General features: G+C 40.8%; 1 long non-coding RNA gene across 2 annotated transcripts in view; it reads left to right on the plus strand.

The window, feature by feature from the left end:
* The window catches only part of LOC125454771 (uncharacterized), a 111,607-nt gene that overhangs the window by 88,211 nt on the left and 4,674 nt on the right, over positions 1-18,722 (plus strand). The gene's annotated exons all lie outside the window — the stretch shown is intronic.

Here is an 18,722-nt window from a genome sequence, read left to right on the forward strand (position 1 = left end):
GAATATGAATAGGAAGGGTTCAGAGAGATATGAGCAAAATGCTGGCAAATGGGACGAGATTTATTTGAGATATCTGGTCGGCATGAATGAGTTGGACCGAAGGGTCTGTTTCAGTACTGTACAACTCTATGATTCTATGACTGCAAAACTGTCTGGAGTAGCGAATCCCAAGCGATTACCAATTCTCTGAGCAGTTCCTCCTCATTTCAGTCATAAATAACTTGCCTCTTATTGTGAGACTGCATTCTCCAGTGCCGGGCCACACCAGCCTGAGAAACATCCATCCTGCATCTGCTATATCAAGCCCTCTCAGAATTTTGAATGCTGTTTGGCATGACTTACTAGGAAAGCCAGAGGAAAGGAGCCAGCAGTAAACTTTATTTTCTAATTTAAAGTGTCATTGTTTTTTTATACACACCTTACTGAGAAATGCCAATTCTGGAAAATATAGACAAGTTTGCAAATCTAAAATCCTGGCTGGAAGCTTTGCTTGTTGAGAGTGTAAATTGAAGGTTTGAACACAGGGTCCAAAGATTTTCTATCTAATGCAGTTAATAGGGCAAAAAAAAAGTGGGAAGTTCATGCCTGAATTACCAATATACTCCATCAGTCGATAAAATTTCTTATCGGGGTGTGTAAATTTATAACATAGTCGCTTAATTCTCAATGTTTTTCGATTAGTGTGGGTAAGTTTCACTGCGTATGATATTGTTAAACTTATTTTACATGTCTTTTGATTTTAATCTCCATTACAGACAGGTTCTCCAGCATAATGTGTCCTTCTGAAATCTATTTGGACTTCTATTTGTTTTTATCTAGATATTTACTCATTTCATCTTCAATTGAACTATTTCAAAAAATCCCTACCACAGATGTTACACTTGAGAAAGGAACGGCAAAAAGGAGAGAAGTAAGGAGAGAAAAGATCTTTTATCCCATGAGATAACAAGGTGTGGAGCTGGATGAACACAGAAGGCCAAGCAGCATCAGAGGAGCAGGAAGGCTGACGCTGTCTCTGAAACAATTTTATCCCGTGAGCCTGGGTTGGATTCAAAGTAAAGTCCTGAAGAAGAATGAACAGAGAGTGAATTCAGTGCACAATCAAGACCTCTAGCTTAATTTCAAATGTTTTTTATCGAATGAAATAAGAGAAAGAGATAGCTGGTTTCGAAACTATTTGACCTGTTTATCAAATGTGAAGCTCAGAAACACACATCAAAACAGTTTCAGGATCACATTATACTGTGCGCTCTACTAACTGATCTCAGCCAGGGCACGGAAACAATTAGCATCTAGTGCCTCAATGAGGGCCTTATCAGCTTGGTTTTCTGTTCCACATTGGTCTGCAAAAGCCCCTGATGTGAGTCTGAGTTCATTGACCCTGTGTTAACGGGATAAAGCTCAATGTACATTGTGAGCAGCTGAATAGTATGTTTATATGTTGGGGAATATTTTCTATGGTGCCTTCAAAGTCAAATTTCACGAGATGTGCTGCATCAGCTGGGGGAGCTCTGTTGCTCATTTCTCCAACACAGGCTTCATGTTGTTCATGCTCCACATTGACAACCAATCCTTATAAAAAGATACTGTACAGTCAAGCCTTAATCATTTATTATGACACAACAGGCTAACTGCCTCTGAATCTGTCCCACAACAAATACTCGGAGAAGAGGCGAGTAAAATTGGCAAACTAAGAAAGAGAAGTGAGAGTATGACTGGACATGGGTTCCTTAGTACAGAATGTCCTTCAGTATGCATGAAAACTATATTTACACAAAGTGATGAAGCAGACAGCAAGAGGGGGCACAGCTGTGGTTTATGCATGTGTTACAATCTCAAAGTGATTAACCCATCTGTGCATGAACAATCAGAGACAGAATTATTGCTGTACAGACTTTGGAAGCAACTATCCAACAAAATTTAGATGTGCCACTATTACGTTAGCAACTTGTAATAAAACAAAACACTTCTTACTTTATTCTGGCATCTCTGCAATTTTGAGTACAGTGTTACTGAGCTGACTGCTGTCCATTCTGTGCTTCCCTGTATTACCACTCCATGTTTGTCAATATTATAAATCATATCTGTTTTGCCAATATGACCTCAAAAGTTTAAATCCATTTAGGAATATGCATGTTATACAACAATCAGTTAACTATGGCCTTTGGCATTGTTAGTACCATGTTTAGACAGTGCAGAGTTTAGGTTTTCTTGAGTTTTTTTGATTAGTAGCTGATTGAAGATTTCTGCTGCCAGGCACTGCACAGCAACTTTTGCATGAAGTAAACAGAGACACCAAGTGAGGACATGATCACACCCAGCTATGGCAGCCTCCACAGACCTACACACCACTGGAATGTGCAGCAGTGGCTCAACATCAAAACACCATTGTGTACCTGAGGACGAGTACACCTGTGGGTCTTATAACTCCAAGAGGGAGTCAGTGTGGTCAAGAGAGGAGGAGTGAAATTTGGATAAATCTGAGACATATAAACTCCTGAGGTTCTTCCCTTCTAAAGTTATTCACATATTTTGAGATAATCTGCTCAGTTTAAGCTCAACACTAGAACAAATTGTGCTGTGTATAAGCAGTGCAACAGTGGACTGAGAAATTTTTTGTGAAGGTAAAACCAATTATATATTCAATTGTGTTTAAAAATGCAACATATATTGAAAAGCCAAGTATCCTTTTTCTGGATATTATTTTTAGAATGTTTAATTCATGGGTGCATTCAGAAGAAAACATGCAATTAGGATGTAGAGCTGCCTTGGTGTGTTTGACACAGTCTCTCATCCAACATCTTCCTTCATTCTTGTTAAGGAAGGCAAACACGAAAAGGTGAGCAAAAAACAATTTAATATAACCTCCAATCTGAAGGTTGGCAAGAGCAATAACTCAGCCTAATGTGCGCACTGGTCAATATGCACAAAATCCAATGATCTAGAAATTGAAGTGTACCACAGAACAGCTCTTATACTGCACCTGTATAGTGAGGCAAAAGATGCACCTGAAATTGATGTTAAGAAAGGGACGTGCAATCAGATTGAGAAGTAGTTGTTCTGGTGAAACTGGGGGAAGGAGTAATTGCCGAGAGAGGTGTATGCCCTTTTATTATGCTGTCCTGACTTTTCTTCCATGTTAATTGTGTCATTAAGCCTTTGGAACACATCCAAACCCTCAAAACTAAGCCAAATGAGCTTTCTCAATACTTCCCACATTATACTCACAACTGTGCCAGGAAACCCAATGTACCAATATATTTTCCCACAAGGGTTTTGAGATCCAAATACACAATAACTCCACAAATTATGTATGTCAAATCATGAACAGCAGAATTAATGAAATAAAGAAATTCAAACAAAAAATGCAATTTCCTGTTACTATTTTCATTTTTTTTTGTTCAATTAATGGAGCAAAAATCAGACGATTCCAAAAAACTGTAAGAGGGTTTGGAACACACAAGTGTGCATGACCAATTGACTGTTTGTTTGGATTCTTAACTTCTTAAAAAAAAATTTGGCAACATTGTCAAATGAAATCATCTGGCTACATAGAGTAGAATTCTAGAGCCTGCTGAACCAGGGTTAATAGCTCAGAATGCTTCCATTAGCAAAGATGTAGCAGAGACGCCTCTAGAATTTGAAGAAACAGCACTGCACAGCTGCTGAAAAACAAGTATATTTACTGCTTCAGGCAATGTGCAACACATCATGTGGTCAGATTTGGTATCCAATTCTGGCAGCACTCCCCTTGTACAATTTTACAATTTTTTGCAAAAACACGCATTGCAAATAAACAACACTTATGTGCACGTTTGAAAGAAAATTATTTTTTAACCACTTAAAACCACTTCTGAATTTCCATGCCCGTAATTTCTAAATGTGGATGAAAATGCACCATAACCCCTGGCTATTTTTCTTCCTTGCTGCCTTCTCAGTCTTCTAAAACATTTAACTGTAGTTAAGGTTGATTAATTATAATACATATTGCACCCAAAAGGCTTTATGTATATAAAGAGTAAGGTGTGTCGAGCGTAAACAAATTTATTTCCAGGCTTGTCTGTGATCTGTATCAAATACGAACCACTTGCCTGAGAATCTTAATGGTAAAAGTGGCTATAAAAATACAGGTGGACCGAATAAACATTTTATTTGCAGTGACCATCCTTACTTTTGCTTTCACCTTTCCTGCTTTATCAATGAATGGGAGAGGTTTGTGTCCACTGCCTACATTTTTAGATAAACAGTTGTGACTGTGCCCTGAAAACGTTGGAAGCAGCTTACTTTAAGTCTTGTCTGGTGAAATAATAAATGCCTCTTTGAAAATTCACGGGAAGCTTCCCATAGCTTTTTATTTTACATATTTATTCAGAAGTTTTTCTGAGCATTGCAGACTATCTGAGATGAATGTAGAAACTGTGATGGAGGGATCCAAATTTGAATCTCTGACCAGTAATGTTGAGGTAGAGACCTAGGGTAGTGCACTGCCCAAAATGAGAAACTAGCAATCCAGAACCCCATGCCTATATCCTGAGGATATGCATTCAAATCCCACCAAGGCAGGTGGTGAAATTTGAATTCAATCAAATCTACAATGAAGAGTTGATCTAATGGCATTTGTATGACCACTATCATAAAAACCCATCTTGTTCACACAAGCTCCTTTGGGAAGAAATCTACCAACCTTTCCTGTTTTGGCCTACGTGTGACTCTAGGCCCACAGCAAGAGAGTTGACTCTTAACTGCTGTCTGGGAAATTAGGGATAGACAATAAATGCTTGCCCCAGTGACAACCATATCCCATGAACAAATAAAAGAAATGGATCTTCAGTACAACCAACATGTTTATTTTCAAGTATGGTCTAATTTTATTGGCTTTTCTCCCTGGGTGTACATTGACACGTTCTGTTTGCAAAACAAAAACATGTTGCATTTTAAGGTTTGCATTCCATTTTCTCAAATTTTCTCTCCTTTCCCTGAAGACATTGACTGTTGGATACAGTTACATTGACACTAGCTGTCCTCCAAATATTATCTGAGTAGACCAACTTACTACTAATACTAGCCCAGGTGAGATTTGGTGTGCTTTTCATCCAAGGGTCAAAACAGTGAAACTCCCATCTTTTACTCTTTCCATATCGATGCATTTGCATTCCCAGCCTGTACCAATGGATAGGAGCAGCAGCTAGGATTCTGACTGATTTGGTTTTTCCCTTGTAGTTTCACAGCATTAATGCCCTAGTTTCAATCACCTCCTTCTCCATTGATAACTTCAGACTTAATTATTCACAGGATACCCAAAAGTTATTTAAAACAGGTGTGATCTCATTAAACCCCTGTAAAATTGCAGCAATATATCCCTGTTCCTGTAAGTGAGTGCTCTCACTACGAAAGCTAACATTTGCCACCTTTACTGCCTGCTGCACCTGCATGCTTACTCTCATTGACTGGTTTACAAGGACACCCAGATCTCATTGCATATTCACCCCTCTCAATTTATAACAATTCCAATAAAAATTTGCCTTTCTCTTTTTGCTCCCAAAGAGAATAGCCTCACATTTGCCCAGATTACGCTGTATCTGCCACTCATTCACTCAGTCTGTCCAAATTACACAGCAACATCTCTGCATTCCCTTCACGCTCACTTGCTGACCCAGCTTTGTGTCATCTGCAGATTTGGAGATATTACCTTTAGTTCCCTCATCTAAATCATTAGTATGTGTTGCGAATAAATGGGGTTCTCATACTGATCCTTGTGATACTCCACTAGTCACTGCCTGCCATTTGGAAAAAGACCATTTGTTCCTACTGTAGCATCCATTGTTTCTAGGACACTTCCTTACGTACTCTGGGATGTAAATTATCAAGCCCTGGGGACTTATTGGCATTCAATCACATCAATTTCTCCCAAACTATTTCTCTGCTAACACTGACTTCCTTCAGTTCCTCCATCTCACGAATGCTATGTTCCCCAACATGTTTAGGATATTATTTGTGCCCTTCTTTGTAAACACAGAATCAAATTATGTACTTGGTTAGTCAGCCATTTCTTCATTCCGCATTATAAATTTCCCTGTTTCCGACTGTAAGGCACCAACACTTGTCTTCACTGATCTCTTTTCTTTGCATACCTACGGAAACATTAACAGTCGGTCTTTATGTTCCCCATAAGCTAACTCTTGTACTCTATTTTCTCTCTATCAATCAAACACTATGTCCTATTTTGCTGAATTCTTACTGCCCAGGTCTGTTGTTGTTTTTTTCTGGCCAATTTGCACACCTCTTCCATGGATCTAAAATTCCTTCCAAATTTCCTTGTAAGCCATGATTTGGTCAGCTTTTCCTTTTTACTTTTGCACCAGATGGGAATGAAAAATTGTTGCAGCTCACCTATGCACTCTTTGAATGTCTGCCTTTGCCTTCCCACTATTGTTCCTTTAAGTAATGTTCCACAATCCATCTTAATTAACTTATGCCTCATGCCAATGTAATTTCTGCTATTTAGAGTCAGGATCTAGTCTTAGAATCAGCTACATTCCTCTCCATCATGACAAAGAATTCTGTCATATTATGGTCACTCTTCCCTAAAGGGCCTCACACAGCTAGTTCGTTAATTATTCCCTTCTCATTACACAATGCCCAATCTGGAATGACCCGTTCTCTCATTGGTTGCGCAACATATTTGTCCAGAAAACAATCTGTAAACAAATCCAGGAATTCCTCCTCTGCGATATTGTTACCGATTTAATTTACCCAATCGATATGCAGATTCAAGTCATTCACATTAACAAATGTTCCATTGCTGTATTTACCTCTAATTTCTAATTTGCAGGTGAAGTGCTTTTTTCTTTTTACTTATGTTTTGGCAAAATTAATACTTGCATAAATATGGCCATTGCTTCTTTATCACTGAGTTAGTATTCTGAAATTTATCATATAGCTCTTTTGCATCATACTATAATGGCTGTGGTAGTTCAAGGAAAAGAAATCTATTGCCTTATTAGGATAGTAAGGAGTGGCACTAATTGCAGTTGTTAAGTGTTGCCCACATCCTAAAAATAATCCCACTATTGTCCTGGCCACATTCCCGCATTTATTTTCTTTGGAATAGACCTAACAAGTTTGTAATCAAACATGTCTCAACTCTTCTCTGTTACTTGATATTATTTCCACATCAACAGCAGTCACTGTATTTTCACGTGTGTATATGTATATATATAAATTAAGGAAATCTACAGTGAGATGAAAACGAATGTTTGAATGAATGTTTATACATACCCACTAATACATTCCATTTTAAAGTTGGGATCTTACAAGTTACGTGTTCATGTAACTTGTAGATTATGTACAAATGCTCTATTTGTATCAGCAAGCATTTCAAAATCCAAAGGGCAGCATGGTGGTTCATTGGTTAGCACTGCTACCTCACAGTGCTAAGGTTTCCACTCTCGGGCGCCTGTCTGTGCAGAGTTTGTACATTCTCCCCATGTCGACATGGGTTTCCTCCAGCTGCTCTTGCTTCCTGCCTTGGTCCAAAATTGGGCAGGTTAGGTAGATTAGACATGCTAAATTTCTCATAGTGTCCAGTGATTAGGAGGCTAGGTGGATGAGCCACAGGTAATTAGCCAGAGGGGTTACAGGGATAAGGTGGATCTTGGTGGGATGCTGTTCAGGAAGTTGGTGTGGACTCGATGGGCTGAACGGCCTGCTTCCACACTGTAGGGATTCTATAAAAGTGGCAGTCTTCTCTTTCATGTGCAAGGTAAGCTGGCCCTACTTGGGATACAAACAGGAGTTCCTTCCGTTCTGAGAAAATAATTGGCCCAGAAGAAAATGTCAGGTGATATTTCTCACCCATCAGCACTCATAAATGTGTCAATTAGTAGCGATCTGCCTTCAAGTTTGACAATCATATTTATTATGACCTGGGGTAAACCAATAACGAAGATAGATGAGGCTGGGAGTTCAATGGAAATAAAAATGGGAGCTTTGGTCTCCATGCTTTCATGAATAAGATTGGTCTGGATTGGTCCCCAGGAAACCTTTAGCAATGTTTCTCAAGTTTGTCAACAAGTTTCAATTCTGAAGTTAGGACTCAATTAAATCCAACATAATAGCAAACTTTACTACTGATGAAAATTATAGTGGGGCAGTGATTAGCACTGCTGCTTCACAGCACCAGGGACTTGGGTTCAATTCCAGTCTTGGGTCCTGTCTGTGCGGAGTTTGCATGTCCTTTCTGTGACTGCATGGGTTTCTTCCTGCTGTCCAATGATGTGCAGGTTAGGTGGGTCGACCATGGGAAATGTGGCGTCCCAGCATGGGGTTGGTCTAGATGGGATGCTTTTTGGAGGGTCAGTGTGACTTAATGGGCTGGATGGCTTCTTTCGGCACAGTAGGGTTTCTATCTCCAACTTTCACAATAGGAGCTGATGTGCAAGGCTGTTAGTTTATGAAGAGAGACAATAGGAACTGCAGATGCTGGAGAATCTGGGATATTTTTTCTGATGAAGGGTCTAGGCCCGAAATGTCAGCTTTTGTGCTCCTAAGATGCTGCTTGGCCTGCTGTGCTCATCCAGCTCCACACTTTGTTATCTCGTTTGTTCATGAAAGTGTTTTGGCCGGGGCAAAGCATTTCCGGTGCCAGAAGGTTCAGTAATCAGAAGATTTAAGATGATAGGTCAGGAGTAATTTTTATGCAGTAAGTTGTTTTGATCTGGAATGTACTGTCTTAAAGGGTTAGAAGCAAATTCAGTAATAAGATAAACACTTGAAGGGACAATAAATACAAGACTATAGGGACAGAGCTGGAGAGTGGGACTAGCTAGGAAAACTCTGTCAAAGAGCTGACACAGGTAGGTTGGGCCACATGGCCTCCATCAATGTTGTATTGTCTTATAGTTCTGTCATGAGAGCTTTTGTTGGCTAAGTCATGAGTTATGTAGTTTAGTTCCAGAAGTACTGGAAGAGGAAAAGGCCATTCAGCTCCTCAAGCAGAATGTGCCATTCAATTGGATCAGTTTCAAGTTGGGTAGGAATGCTTCTTTAGGATCACATGTCCCCAGAATTTACAGAGAAGCAGGAATTGAATAGAGTGAGCAGTTGTGGATCGGGAGCATGCGATCCTGGAAATGCTTTATGGAATATCTAGTGAATTTAGTGGCAAAACTTTGTGATCGTCTTTTAGTCCTTGTACCAAATGACAGGTTTACAGGAGAAGCCAATTAGAGAAGACCGCAGCTGGGGATGGTCGCCAGTTATTCGAAGAATTGGAGTTTATAGTGCAGGTGAGGATTCATCATTAATAAGCAGGACAGAGGGAAAGATCAGAGGTTGGGAGTTTAGGCAATTGCAGCAGGGAGAGGAGGCTTGGACTGGTGGAAGATTTGGACGCCAAACATGATCAAAACGGGTTATCCAGTGACCATCACTTTGCTGTTTGCAGGACCTTGCCATGAAAAGTTTGCCTGCTGTGATCATCCCTACCTGACAACAATGATTGTACATTAAAAGTAGCTCATTGACTGGGCAGTGCTTTCGTCCGGTAGTGAAAGGTATTACAAAAATGACAGTCTTACTTTTCATTTTGGACTAATACTGCTGAGAACACTACTCCTTGCATTGGTGCAGGTGTTTTAAAGTAAGATAACGAAAATACACATTACATTATGGAAAATTTATGGTTTGCTTGATGAATACCCTCAGCACAATGTACCATTCCTGTGTTTCCAAGTCCTGGGACGTCTGTTCATGTTATTGGCTAGGTCCTGATATTATGCCACTTCCTGAACAAAACTGGATCAAGAGAAGAGGACAATTGGAGATGCAATCTTTTTGGATTAATGAAGAAGAAGACTCTCAAGCAACTCAAATTATAGTACAGAATATTTACAACCAGCTCATTCATTCCATACTTTCCAAAGGATTTTTTGACCTTATGAGGACAGGCAGGAATGCATCAAGTAAACGCAAAGGGGAAATCTTGTTCTCCAGTAGAGTGATTAATTGTTGTCTGGGATTATTACTAAAGTGAGTTTGTCATATCAGTTCGTACATCAACAGGTCCCAAAAGATGTGGAGTTATGACTTATCATGTAAATTAATTAAAATCTGTAGAAGATGGAAGTTATATTTGGCCATGACACATTATTAGTCAAATGCTTAAATTCTCATGCTAATTTTGTTGACTGATAAAGTAGAGATAATGTGGAGTAATTTTGTTGTTCATTGAGCACATCTGTCAATAACATCAGTCAAAGAATAAAACAAAGCAAGAAACATTACAAATTATTTTCGACGTATATTGAACTGATTTCTCTGATCCTGCGGCTTGATAGATGTCAAGTTGTTGGAACCAATGAGGTTTGAACTCAGGCCTGTGTGTGGTGCTAGAGGATTTCAGAGTTACTCTTGAAAGTCAGGAAGAAGATGGTAGAGTTGCTTAAGAAAGGAGGTGGAGTCACTGACACTCCTAACTTATTTAATGTCACCCACTATCCCCTCCACTGGGAAGGTGCCCAGCGGGCAGCAGTTAGAAGGTTCTAGCGTCAACAGCTGTATTGCAGCACTGGTGTGTTTCTGCACCTGTTGCCATGTGTAAGACCCTATTAAGAGCTACGCAGAGTGAAATCTCAGCAAAAGATCACGAGTACATTGTAATGAATGAACTGGCCACCCTGGAGCTGTATTTTGAAGTACACAAGAACAAGACAAGGTGGGCCTGTACATGTCATTTGCCAGTTTTATTGCTTTTCCTTCGATTATAGAACATAGAACATAGATCATAGAACATTACAGCACAGTACAGGCCCTTCGGCCCTCGATGTTGTGCCGACCTGTCATACCAATCTGAAGCCCATCTAACCTACACTATTCCATGTACATCCATATGCTTGTCCAATGATGACTTAAATGTACTTAAAGTTGGCGAATCTACTACTGTTGCAGCAAAGCGTTCCATTCCCTTACTACTTTCTGAGTAAAGAAACTACCTCTGACACCTGTCCTATATCTTTCACCCCTCAATTTATAGCTATGCCCCCTCATGCTCGCCGTCACCATCTGAGGAAAAAGGCTCTCCCTACCCATCCTATCTAACCCTCTGATTATTTTACATGTCTCAATTAAGTCACCTCTCAACCTTCTTCTCTCCAACGAAAACAGCCTCAAGTCCCTATACTCAAGGTTAAAAACTTTCAGAGAGGAGAGGAATAGGATCCTTGGTAACTCAGTCATAGGATTATCAACTTGCATCGGAATGAGATAATGGACCTAATTTTTAATACCAAGGTGGAGAGCTTCAGTCGAAAAATTTCCTGATAGAACAGACTCACCTTAGGTTAAGTCCAATTTTCTACCTGTTTGGGTGTGATACAGTTGGGTCTGCCAACCCTGAGAGTAGATTCCATGGGGCACGGAGATGAGGGGATGGTGAGATAGGCTGGTTTAGAAGGCATGCCTTGGTTCTCTGGGACTTCATCTCAGTAGTTTCCAGTCTGCACTCCTCACACTCTGGCAACTCTGTGCCTCCAACCCCAATGCCAATTTTTGTAACCAGTCATCCAGTATCCGCCATGTGCAGACTGTGGGAACCAATTGAAGATGAAAACATAAATTTCTCACATTCCAATCCAGCTCTCACTCATACACACTGAACATTTTAAAAAAACTCCCATTCATGAAAGCCATGCAAAGCTTTTAAATCTCTTCAAGTGATGAATTTATTATAAAAACAAGCAGACTTCTGTTTGGAATCCATTTCAAAGATGGTTAATCCTTTAAACTGTTAAGCACACAATAAACTCAGAACTCTGCTGAAATCATTGAAGCTTTTGAAACTCAGCTAAGCATTTATAATGAATTAATGACAGCCCGTGACAAAACAGACATGTGTTTTCTCTTAACACTATATCAGAGGCCTGTCATTGAGAATAGTTCGGCAGACAATTTGCTGAGAGCTTCAACCTATAATATTTTTCAACGGTTTTCAAGGAACAACAGAATTTCTGAAAAAAAATTCAAACAGACCCTGTCTATCCTTCAAGAGTGTTTATGGTTATTCCTTCAATTTGTGACTCCAGCACTGTGGGTTAAGGCTCTTTGAATAATCAATATGTGGCTTGCTTGAACTCAGCACTAATGGCCTGGTTGTGTTTGGACTCCCTACCCTTTGAACGAAGCCCCACCTCCTCCTTCCTGCTGGAAAAAAATGAATATATTGTAAATTAGGTTGGATTACCATTTTTGGATTGTGCCTACCATTTTTAAACCTTTAGGGAGTTACTCATATTCTATGAAAAACCACCCCAAAATGTGTGCAAGTGGGAAATTTATATAAGGGAACGTTCACATGTGCTAGCCAGCTTAAAAATATTGGAAGTGAATAAACTAGAACGGACATACCTGTGTCCACATTTTTCTTATATACAGCATGCATTGTGTGTTTAATGTGGAGAAAAACACAACTAAATGCAAGGAGAAATGAATAATGAAGCAATGGGTGTGTGTGTATATATATATATATATATATATATTATATATGGAGAGAGAGAGAGAGAGAGAGATGAAAACAAAGTTCTGTGAATGCTGGAGATCCGAAATACAGACAGAAGATATTGAAGAAACTCAACAAGCCTGACAGCATCTTTGGAGGGAGAAAGAGAGTTAACATTCTAAATTCAATATGACTCTTCTTTGGAAGGGAAACAATTGGAATAGCGATGGATTTTGCATTGAAAGGAAAAGGGCAAAGAACAAGTAGTAAAGGTGCTAAAGGTACCCACCGCAAAAGGCAAAGTGTGTGCTAATGATAGTAGAAGAGACATAAAGATGTACAATGAGTGTTAATGACAGCTGTTAATAGGAGAAAATAGGTTAACATTGCTAAGAGCAATATCATACAAGCAAGTCATGGGGGAGGTGGGGATTGTGTTCAAAACAGAGGGCAAAGCTCATGGTCTGATGTTGTTGAACTCAGTGTTGACTTCTGAAGACTAAAGTGCCTGAACAGAAAATGGGGTGCTGTTTCCTCAGTTTTGGACTTCACTGGAACAATGCTGCAGGCCTTGGATAGATTTGTTCACACAAGAGCAAGGTGGTGTATTGAAATAGTAAGTGATTGGAAGAATGAGGTCATTTTTGAGAAATGAATGGATGTGGCTCACAAAACAATCATCCACTCAGCCTGAGGTGCCGACCCGAAACATCAACATTCCTGCTCCTCTGATGCGGCCTGGCCTGCTGTGTTTCTCCAGTTCCACGCTGCGTTACATCATCCATTCAGTCAGCTCTGGGTATTCTTAACATTTGTTCCACCTTCCCACTCCTTCTGCAGCATAAAACCCCTCAGTTTCCAGACTCCTTCTCTTCTAGACTGGATTCATCATAGAATCCCTACAGGGTGGAAACAGGCTATTCGGCCCAACAATGTAAATAGGGAAGGCTTGGAGTGATATGAGATAGGAGCAGCCAGGTGGGACTAGTTTAGTTTAGGAATATATTCTGCACGAACTGGTTGGACCCAAGGGTTTGTTACTGTGCTGCATGACTGTGTAAGTCCACATCGACCCTCTGAAGGGCATATCACCCAGACCCTATCCCAGTAACCCCACATTTACCATGGCTAATCCACTTAGCCTGCACACCATGTGCAACCTTAGCACAGCCAATCCACCTAACTTGTACATCTTTGGAGGAAACTCATGCAGACATGGAGAGAATGTGCAAACTCCACAAATACAGTTGCCCGAGGCTGGAATCAAACCCAGATCCCTGACACTGTGAGGCAATAGTGCTAACCACTGAGCCCGTGCCACCCCAGATTCGCAGCTGACTCATTTTGAGCCTTGAGTAAAAGTTGCTCGAAGAGTCTGACTCAGGAATGGAATGACACAGTAGAATGAAATTTCTATCTTTGTAAGTGGTTATGATTTGAACAATTGCTCAACACTTCATTTGTAGTGGTTTTACAAATCCTTCAATTAAATGTCTTTATCTCCTTGATGCAGAATTGAGCTAAAGCAGGTTGCATTTGCAGAGTTACCTTAATTGACTGAGACTCAATTAGCTTTATATGTTGCAGTTTTAACAGTGTACCTTTTGATGTGTTATTTTTAAAGATATTAATTTTGACTTCTTCCTCTCTGGTTTCCTTACATCATAGGCAATCCCCAGCTGACAGAGGTGCAATGACCTTCATGACTTTGCCAATGTTGGTTTTAACTGGACAGTACATGTTGTACTATGTAGCGGCTTGCTTTTCTCCCAAGAGACCTATCCCCTTCCCCGTGTAGAATGCTTGGCCTTTTCCTCCCTAGGAAAGCACAGTGAGATCAGGAATTATGCAGGGAATTACTGGAATGAACCACTTCCTACTACTGTTTAACACAACATATTGGAATCACTCTAACAGTGAGTCTTAAAGCATTCCGGCCAAAATGCCAGAAATGCACCAAGAATGAATGAAATTCTTTGTGATATTCCATATGTTAAGCCTTATGTTTAATGCACTCTTGAAAATTGACTAATTGGGATAAATGTTTTGGTGGAGTCTGAAATGGCATTTTGCCACTGGTGCCGAGAGCGGCTGCCCAAGATTTGCTTCTAAAAGCAGCTGGTTCAATCAGACCCCTGGCTGTTCAATAGTCTCTGCACCACCACCACTTTTACAGGCAGCCATTGCTGCAGCTTCAGGACATTGAAGTGCCCTAGAAGCAATGGGGAGGCTAGATAGACAGACTCCAGCACTTGGGAAGTACGTGAGTTGATGGTGCTTATGATGGTGGTGCATCGTGCATTGAGTTAGTGCAGGCGTCATACCCTTTCGCACCATGGAATTCCATCAAAGAGGTCCTGCACTCCCACCCCATAGATCTGCTAAGAAGTGGCCATGGTAGGGTCAAACCACTGGAGGACATGCAGCATCTCTGAACTGAGCCATCAATTGGCTCAATGGGCACAGATAGAAAATCATTTCTATTAAGGTTCCTGCCATTGAAGTTGCCTACAATTTAACACCATTAAATCAAAGGATATTTTATTTCAAGTTATGCTATTAACTATGTTGCCATTGAGATTCAAAATTCAGAGCCAGGACTGTTTTTAAAAGTGATATTTGAGGTTCATAATTTACAGATACTTTTAAACTCCTTGTTCAGAATAATTTACAAGATTATAATTGGCCTCCACACCATGGGGAAAAATTAAATTGACAGACCTCATGTTACTTATGTTTCGAAGTACTTACAGCATGAGGTGGGTGTCAAGGCAAGTGCTGTTTGCGGTAGTCGGAGGTGACCAAAGTGATAGATGCCAGCTTTAACTTGTCAATAGCATTGTCACCTCTAAATGTGGTGTGTTCCAACTCCATCCAGAGAAATGAGCACAGAATCTAAGTAGCTTTGAGAATTTGAGAGATGCCTTAAAATTGATGTTCTTTCGCTAAAGAGCAGATCATTAGAAACTTCAAATGTTGCTATTTGGCGAGTATTTTCCTATGCCGTGCAACATATGAATTTATCCCACAACTTGCACATCAGTGTGGTAATTCATGTATGATAATAGTGACATTTTTAAAATGAGAGCAATGCAGACAAAGGAGAACGTTGATATAGCGAGTGAGTTGAAATAAACAAAATGGGAGGAGTTTCATGCAGAATGGAAATGCTGTTTGGGCCGAATGGGGTCCTTTTGGGTCATTCTGTATAAGTGACTGAGTCTATGCTGTTGAACTTATTACATTTAAACTCTGGTTTGTGCTGAATTAAGTGATCTCAACTGAGATGGCAGAAGAAGCATTGGGATAGACCTTAGTTATCCTGAGTTAGTGTTAGTGATCACATTCCAACAACATTTGCTACACATGAATAAATTGACTGAGATGTCACACCCCTAAACTTGAAGGGTGTAAATGCTCAATGTATTAACTTGAAATTGAGAATGTCCATTTGTCTCTGTGTCTGGACAGGTGACTCTAAGGAGTAATGGTTCTTTGCTGGTAATGAGAAATGGGCTTGTGACTGATTGGCAACCTATTTGAACTTGTTTGACAGGGAAAAATATCCACTGTCTGTTTTGCACCATTAGCACAGAACAATTCCATCTCCTTGTCTGTTTAAAAACAAGCTTATGCATCCCATGATTTATTCATTTTGAACAATGTGCTTTAAAGGCAGTAGACAGGAATTTTACCATTGGCTTCTGGACCCTGTCATTAGGTCTAAGTGAGCCCCCTTGGGTCGATAGGGGGATTAGGTCAGTATGTTTAACAGAGGTAGCCTCCCAATCAGTGGTTCCACCAAGAGGAATGGGTATCGCTATGATAGCTTGGGCATCAGGAAGCTCTTTTGTTTGGAGGCATCCTCAGGGAGGCACGTTAAAATATTTACATTCAGTGGGACCAAGCAGGCAGGGTGTTCTGGCTTGCCTGTGGGGTTTGGGGACCTTGGTCTTCCCTGCTCAGGGTCCTCTCCATGGGGCATGGAGACTCCAGCTCCAATCATCCCACACCCCAGAGTGGTCACCTCTCTGAAACTAGTGAACTCCCCACACAGGGAGAAGGCCTCAGGACCTCCAAGCTGGGAAAATCACCTTAACAGGCTCTTTACTTCTTCCTATCAGTATCTGGTCCCTCTTCTAAAATGTCTCCAGCGGTGGAACTGTATCAGGAAGCCCTCCTAACATGGCTCCCTACATTCTCATGCACCCACAACCCACACTTTGTGAAATTCTGAGCAGGTGAAGGCCTTCTGGAAATGAAAACTGGATTTTAAGTCCAGGAAAAGAATGTCCAGTTAACACTAGTGTCATTGTGGGCCGAATGAGGAAATGATGGAGGTCTTGCCTTCTGCCTGGAACTAAATCCAACAAGAGACTCCTGATGCCTCTTCTGAATGAGGCCAACCAATCAGGCATCAGTGATCACCAAGCGACCTAGAGCAAGAGCAGAGGCAAGTAGCAGCGGGAGAGGATTAGCTTGGGTGGGGGTAAGATGAAGGAGAAGTTGCAGGGATTTGGCAAGGGTAGGAGTGGACCAACTACCCCATTCCTAATGTCAGGTCCATCGATCGGACATTGTGTCTTGGGAATGAGTGACTCTCTATCCCTCTGCCTGGGAGACCATAAGCTGCTACTCAGGTTTACTCATGCTTCTGTCATTTGTGACAGAGCCTGCTGCTGCTCGTCTAATACTAGCTCCAGCAGGCTAAGACTCAGGATGTGGCAAGATGGGAAGGTTGTCAATAGGTTAATTCAGGTGGAAGTCAGAAGGTGGTGGGGTGCCGCTAACCTTCTATCTGATTAAATGCCCACCCACCCTGTCCAAAAATGCCAGGACAGAGAGTAAAATGTTCTGTGTTTCCATTACCAAGCCTAATTGACCTAATTTTGATGAAGACAGAATGTATTATTAATGGGTTAGTTAGCATATTGCACATTCAAAATGCTATTAACAGCCTGTAGTGTAGCAAGATTGCATGATTAAGTGAATCCCCTCCTACATATGGAGCATGGATATGTAGCCTCTCTCCAGCATGATGATGTTGCTATACGGTGAGTTAAGATCGTTCCATCCTGCAATGGGAGAACCAACATGCTGCAGAATTTGTTTATGTTTTCTATATCAGTTACACGTCTTGAACTGGCAGGAATATTTTCGAATTGCGTAACTGAGCAATCGTTTTCTCACCAAAAGTACCCAAAGCAGGCTTGAGAATTGCACAGCTTTTGTTTTGCTAATGAAATGCTTGTTTACTCCTCCCGAGAGGGAGAGAATTATGGTAAAAGCAAGAAGCATAATTACGACTTGAACACTGTATGCCAGCAGCTGGGCGTGTCGAGGTTATAGAAGTTTACAATAACAGGAAACAAGAACCTGAATAAAGGACACCATGTTATAGAGAACAGGCTGTGATACAATCCGCAGCACATACAACATTGCAGAGTGCAGGAAGTTACAGCTGCTAGCAACAGCATTTTCAAAACCCAATTCACTTGGTACCAGGTGGTTCATTTACTTGACTTTCTCTCCCGTATCCCCACCCCCAGTTCCTTCTTTGAAATCTATATTCTTTTAGTACACTTATTGTGAAAAAAATTGTGACATCCATCAATTTCTTTCAGGAGTGGTTTTCCTCAAGAAGTGAAATTTAATAGGCGAAAAATTGTTTGACACATTTCAAACCTCAAACATGGTTTTATAATGATTTATATTTATTGAGATACCCAAGGCTAAAGCTGCTAAGGCACTCTTAACTTCGAAATGTGCAGAAGACTGAGATAAATTAGCAAGTATTGGTTGGGTGGTGCCAATGTTGGATTTTTGGTTTGGATTTAATGGAGGCAACCGAAGGTCTTAGCTTTTAGGCCGGAGAGTTGGTGGGAACTTTGGGTCCTCTTTTTTAGAGTGGTCATGCAGCATTAAGTGCCTCATTAATCAGCCGTAGCTCTTCCCCAGGGATTATAGATTCCAGGGTTGGGAAGGCCTCCTGCTGAGAACTGTGGGCTAATCAAAGTCTGAAGGCTCTTCTGTACTCAGCAGCACCACTGGACAGCCGGTGGCTGCTGCCAGTACTACAAGCATCTGAAGCCTCAGATTGAGGAAGGACGCACAAACGGGTGAGTGATGTTGAGAGTGAACGGCTGAGATCACGGCCACAAAGGGAGGAGTGGCTTTCAGCAGGCCCGATTTTCCCACTATCAAGCCCCTAAATGTCTTTGAATGAAAG

Source organism: Stegostoma tigrinum, chromosome 9, assembly GCF_030684315.1.
Source record: "Stegostoma tigrinum isolate sSteTig4 chromosome 9, sSteTig4.hap1, whole genome shotgun sequence".
In the NCBI taxonomy this organism is placed as follows: domain Eukaryota; kingdom Metazoa; phylum Chordata; class Chondrichthyes; order Orectolobiformes; family Stegostomatidae; genus Stegostoma; species Stegostoma tigrinum.